The following is a 6,735-nucleotide window of genomic DNA, read 5'->3' on the forward strand; positions in this document are numbered from 1 at the left end:
TACACCATAAGAAAAGAGATGAACTGTAAGTGGAGGATTCCATATGGGTAAATGGGGAAATCAGCAAGCTGGGATAGTTGGTCACATCTCCCTATTCTTGGTAGCATTGTCTTTTATCATCTTAGTATACTTTAAATGACGATAGACTAGGGCACAACAACGAAAACAATCATTTCTCCCAAAATGTGAGCAGCCAAACTGATTGTCTCGGAAACATGTGGGGTCCTGTTTGTGGTTACTAGAGGAAGATTGGGTGCTTCCATCCCTCAGGTGCCTGCTTCTGTGAGGACAAGTGGGGCCTGTTGTTGTTGCCTCTGCTGCCTTGTCCCTGTGGAGATTGCTCCTGGATGTGAGATTTTAAGACCACGCATTGTGTAAATACATTTTAATGTTGTAGATTTACAATAAACAGCTTTTTGTACTGATATTTGCTCTGCCTGTGACCTTGGGCTATAAGGCCTGAAAAAAACGGTGCTTCTTGCCTTTGTATGTAAACTCTTAAAAGGAGAGGGGTCACATGGTCCCTTCTTCCTTCCTTTATTATTTTTTTTATTTATTTACTTATTTATGTATGTATTAATTTTATCCTGGTGTAATCAGACTCTGGACAACCTGGGAATTGAACCTGGTTCCTCTTGGACATTGGTCAGTGCTCTTAATCACTGAGCCACCTCCCTCCTCTTCACATGTTTCCCTTCTTTGTTTTTTCTTTTCTTTTCTTTTTTTTTCATTTCTTTTAAGAGGTCACTTACTATGGCAGGAAGCAACGCCTCCTTCGGGCTATATAGCCCAAGGTCACGGGCGGAGCTAATACCACACAGCTTTTCATATTATTTATAAAAAGGATTTTGGCTTTGCCATTACTGTGACTTAGAATCAAGTATTTCATGCCTCCTCATTTACTTCTCTTCTGTTATGAATTTATACACTACTAATAGAACTTGCATGTGCTTATTTTGATGATTTAATAAGAAATCACCTTCTGTAGTACATATTTTTCTACATAATATTTGCCCAGAAAGTGTTAATCACTGGGCTGTGGCATAACAGAAAGTATTGTGTGATGTATTTATAAGCAGCTTATTGCACAATTTTGATTTTTGATCTCCTTATCACATCACTGCAGTTCTCTTATAGTGTGTGGTATGTAATATTTGATATTCCATAAATATGTATCAGTTGTCATGGTGTCTCTTAGTAGCTTTCTGTGTAGTGCCTTTAAGCAGCCATTATCTGATGCCTTATATAATCATATATTTGAAGATCCACCTTATGCAAATTATTTTTCTAAATAAAAAATAGGATATCCTCTTTCTGATATGTGTTCTTATGGTCCTCATAGTCAAAATACCTCATAATAAAAGTAAAACTTGATGTTTGTTGTGCTTTTATTAAATTGATACTGCCTTTTAACCCACTGAGGTCCAAATCAGGGACTCCACTACTACCAGCAGCAGTTAAGCTTCAAGAGCCACAGACTGAGGGAATTCTGTTCCCTCAGGCTCTGACTCTTTCAAAGTCAAAATGGAGGGAGCTATATAAATCTCTGTCCTTCTAAAGAACTCAAGATTCAAAAGTTGAGGTGGAATTCTGCTCCTCAGAGAGGCTGAAGAGCAAGTACCTTGCATCCTCTCCTTGCCTGGACTCTCCCCAAAAGCCCTCCTGCTTCTCCTCACCCCTACTTAAAAACCTTTCTCCATCTGGCTCCTCCCTACCACTTCCTGTCAGCACGTTGCTGACTCAGCCTCCTGAGCGCAGATGAATTTGATTAAATCAAACACATCTTTGTGTCACTAAAAAAATGTTCCAGAACATGAACAAAAGTAACACACCTTAAAGTAATATTCTACAACAGATGTTTGCTTAGTAAATGAATCTATCGAAAGTGAATTGCCCATCCATTATAACTGTTCTCTTTATTTTTCACTTTAGGTCAATATAAATGATATTGGAAGCAAGATTTAAGAATGATGAGAGAATGTTTTGATTTGCTGATTTTGTGTACTTCACACCCAGACAACTAATTTGTGGTTAAGACGATAAAATCACAAAATCTGAAGTCAAGGCAAAGCTGAATTACAAATATTTTAGTGTAACATAATGCATCATATGCACCATTTTGCAATCTGTGTATTGTCTCTTTCCATAATGACCACATTCATAAAATAATTTCTTATGCCAAAATAATGGAGTAAAATACCATTATACTCATATTTTATTCTGCCTGAAGTGAGCTATTGATCAGACTCTAGACCACAGTATTTTAGTCCTCCCAGAATATGGCAGTCTGAATCATGAATTTTAGTATCAGTTATATAGGCGTACTTATAAACTTCTCCCTCAAAAATGGTTTCTTAGCAGTATATATCTTCTGCAAGCACTTAGCACCTTCCCATGTCAGCTGTAACCTCTCTCCAGGGCTCTGGGTTGAGTACGGAAAGCTACAGTGATAAAAATGTAATTTCTATCACTCTGTCAAAGTCTGCTAGCAGATCCTGTACCTTAAAGCTGCTTTTAACTCTAATAATGAACTGTGTGAGCAAGAAAAATATGATTCAATATCCAATTTGTTTGGTTAACTAACTCAGCTCACAAGAGTATCTTTACTTTGGATTTATTAATCTGAATAAAAGAAAACAGTAAAAAATAATGGTTTATAGAACTGTTCTAGTTAAGTCCAACAGAACTATGATTTTTATATAAATGATATTTCTCCATAAAGTAATTTAGATTGACTACAATTTATTTATCTAAAAACCTGACCCTTCTTTGAAAAATGGTGTTTTCTTTATTATTTGTTTTTGTTGGCATTAGTTTAGTGATCTGTATATGCCCAGACCTAAAATAAATTTCTGCACTGTGGAATGTTCCACAGGAACACTTGGTAAAATGTGTAATTCTAAGGTATTTCAGACGAGAGATTGATTCAATGCAGGTCTCATAACTCCTATCAACATTCATTGTTGGTGAAACCGATCTAAGTACCATCCATTCGCAGTCACTCTTAACCAGGGCATCAGTTTTGACTGTTTGCTGCAGGGAACATGCAGACTGCCACACAGTCCTACCATGAGAGCACTGATGTCCTACTACTTAAGGTTCTAGGACAGACCTTTGATATGGCCTCAGGCTGTCCCTCATTGGATGTTCAGATGACTGTAGGCACGCATGAGCACATAAGGCAGAGTCCTATTCAAACAGGGATGTTGTGCTTCAGTAGACATAGGAGCGGCAGTGACCATAAATGCCTTCAAAGCTAGCATCTTATTAGCATTAAATCATTATTTATTGATAGATTTTAAAAAAAAATTTAATGTTGTTTTAAACATTTACTTTTCAACTATGTTCTTGGAAACTTGTTATGAATAATACGGAAGAAACATGCAGAGAGAAAAAGTGGAAATCTCTTTCCTCAATCTGCAATAAGGAACATGTCCCATTGCTGTGGATTTGCATCCCTAAGCTTTGGGGCTAATTGTGTAAGTATGTCCTCTAAATGTGACCTGGGTGTGACACAGCGGACTTCATTTAGTATAATGACTTCATAAGGCATTGACGGTTGGTTTTAATTGCTTATTGTTATGTTAGGAAATAAAAATCATTTAAAGTACACCCCATGTGTTTTATCAAATACTAAGTGTATTCTAAGAGAAAAATATTCTCAAGTTAAACAGAATCTTAGGGTAATCATTAAGATGTATTAAATAAAGAATATGGTATCAAAAGCTTGTAGGACAGAGAGAAATTACTTTTATTAATATGTAAAATTATAATGTAAAAAATGAAAAAAACCTGTAATTTTAATATTATATGTAGTTTCTCAAGTTTCATGACATATAAATGGTTTAAAAGATAAAGCTGTACCCTTTGCCCAGACTGAAAATCACATCTGTCTTTATAAGGGATGATGTTATGAAACCTGCTTAGGGACTCAGGCAGGCATATCTCCTCTGAGCCACTGTTTATAGAAGAATACTGTCAGATCCTAGCTGAGAGAGGGGTGGTGACAGATGTATTAGTTACACAGATGATAAGAATCATTACACTTTTGAATCAAACCATTACATTGCACAGCTTTGATGCAGCTAATTTGTCAAGATATTTTACAGTAAAAGGCAAGGCTTTTCTCATATTTAATTTTAGTGTGTGTGTGTGTGTGTGTGTGTGTGTGTGTGTGTGTGTGTGTATCCACATGCTAGATGTGGGGATGTAATGCCCTACAGTATACTTCCCACAGACCAATTGTGGAAGTAAGAAGACAATTTCCAGGAGTTGGTTCTCACAATTCAAATTGTTGAAGCAGGATCTCTCTTGTTTCTATTGCTGCATTGAATACTCTACATGACCCAAGAGCTTCCAGATAGTTTTCCCATCTCTTCCTCCCATGTGGCAGGAATTCTAAGGGTTACTGTTGTGCAACACTACTTTGGGCTGTTTACATAGGTTCTGAAGATCAAACTTGGGTCCATAGGATTGCAGAGTAGGTGCTTTTGCCTACTGAGACATCTCTCTGCCTATGTAGTTTTTGTACTTTTACACTATATGGAATAGTTTAGAACTCATCACATGAATTCTTGTGCTTTATAAATTTGGTGGATGGTTGATAATATTTATTATAACAGAAATTACGGTTGCTATTGATACTTTATTATTTATCATTTCCTCTTAGGAATTGAAGATTGATTAAATATTTTAGAATGGTTTAAAGTTACTAGGGTCTAGTCAATGAAAATTACATGTTAACTTTTCATAGATCATATATAGAAAACAATGCTAACTTCTACCTGTGAACTTAAGGATGTCTTTAGTATTGTTGTTCCCAGCAGAAATACTGTAAAGTATTTGTCATTACCATATTAAGACAGGATAGAGCCTTCTGAGACATAAATTTATTTTCTGCTTTGTTAAATCTAGCAATTTATTATTGTAAGGTACTAGTCTAAATATGATTAATATCTATATAACATCTTGTGTGCTTAAGAACAATTGAACTAATACTGTATAATTTTTATTTATATTACTTAAAAATTATGGGCTACAAATTGTATCTTATTTAAAGGAAACAACTGAAATAATAGGAAAGAGAGGAAGAAACAGTATCTGCTTCAGGTCTAGAGGGTACTGCTATGATCTCCCTTTAGGAGAGTCTTGATGTGAGAACTCAAACCAGCTCAGCCTTCTGACCATGCCAGAGCTACAAGGGCACCCACTCTTCAGGGTGACTGAGCCATGGCAGTGTTCTTATGCTGAACATCCCATCTTTGCTCTATAGTGACTCATTCCTGTCCTGTGACTACCTCTTGGCCTCAGAGAGATGACTCAAGAGTTTCACAAGAGTCCAAGCCTCACCCTGCTATTAGTCTCTTTGGTACATAGGAGTTTCTCCAAATAAACCTTTACAAGTCAAACCCTGGCCTGCCTGCCATGAGGATGACGTGAGATAATGTAGTATCCTAATTATTTTCATGATTTTGAAATTAGGCTTGCACTGGTAGATTGCCAGTAATTGAGAAATATTATCTGAGTAAATTATTAAATACTTTTTTAATTGTATGAGTAAAGCAGAAGAACTCTACTGAGAAGAAGAACAAAGAAACATACCCACAAAATAATTGTAGTAAACAACCAAGAGAACTGCTTATATTTTAAATGAAGTATTGACTTGAAAATACAAAAAGTATTTGGAAATCGAGCATTTTTAATGACTAATACAAAAAAAAAGAATACAAAAACTAGGTTCAATGTTCTTCTTGTTTCTGAGACATTTCAATTTTGCAATCAGAAAACAACAATGGACTAAAAGTTAGAATATAACCTTACAAATGAATGACTCAATTTTAAAGGTAAATGCTGGTTTTGCAAATAACATAAAGATCAACCTGTTACTTTTGCCGGGGATGATGATAAATTTAGGCAAACTATGTAACTGAGCTCTCTTTCCTGATTGAAAGATGAACACAGCACTAACATGCTGCTTCATACTTGTACTGTAAAGATTCATTGAATTGACCTTTATAGTGCTTGAGAAGACTATTTAACATGGAGTAGGCACAAAAAATGATTTCAAAATAGCTAAAATAAGACATAAAATGAGTATAAATTCATACACAACATTTTAAAAGAAACTGTATTTCAACTCTAGTCTATTATTGTTTCACATAAACTTTCTCTGTATCTCCTCTGTGTCTCTATGTCTGGCATGCACACACACACACACACACACACACACACACACACACACACACACATTCTTTCAAATAGTTCCTAGGATTTACCAATAAAATATCACCAATATAAAGTATATAGTGTAGGATAATGCTGTGTGGTTTGAATTCGGGAGAAACTATTTCAAAATTTTAACTAAATCTACTCTAAAATCCAACATCAGAAATTTTCACCAGTGGCATATAATAAAAGTAAACATATCAAATAGTTTCTTTCTATTTTGAGCATTTGAATGGATGGTTTTCATCATGTAAACTTAGCTTATACTATCAACTAATTATTTATTACACAAAATACGTTGTTACCCAATTTGGAGCTAGAATCTTCTCAAAGTTTTACTCTAGTTTTCATAAGCATCTGTCCTTTGTGTTGAATGGTTTGTACATTTTTCAGTAAAAGAAGTGTCCAAATGTCATGAGGCCTTCAACCTCATGATGCCTGACTTCCATGGAAATATTTATATTATAATATTGTTTTAATAGTGCCTGGTTTCTTTAGAATGCTCCAATC

The sequence above is a fragment of the Peromyscus californicus genome, unplaced genomic scaffold, assembly GCF_007827085.1.
Source record: "Peromyscus californicus insignis strain IS unplaced genomic scaffold, ASM782708v3 Scaffold_6__1_contigs__length_162567912, whole genome shotgun sequence".
Taxonomy (NCBI): Eukaryota; Metazoa; Chordata; class Mammalia; order Rodentia; family Cricetidae; genus Peromyscus; species Peromyscus californicus.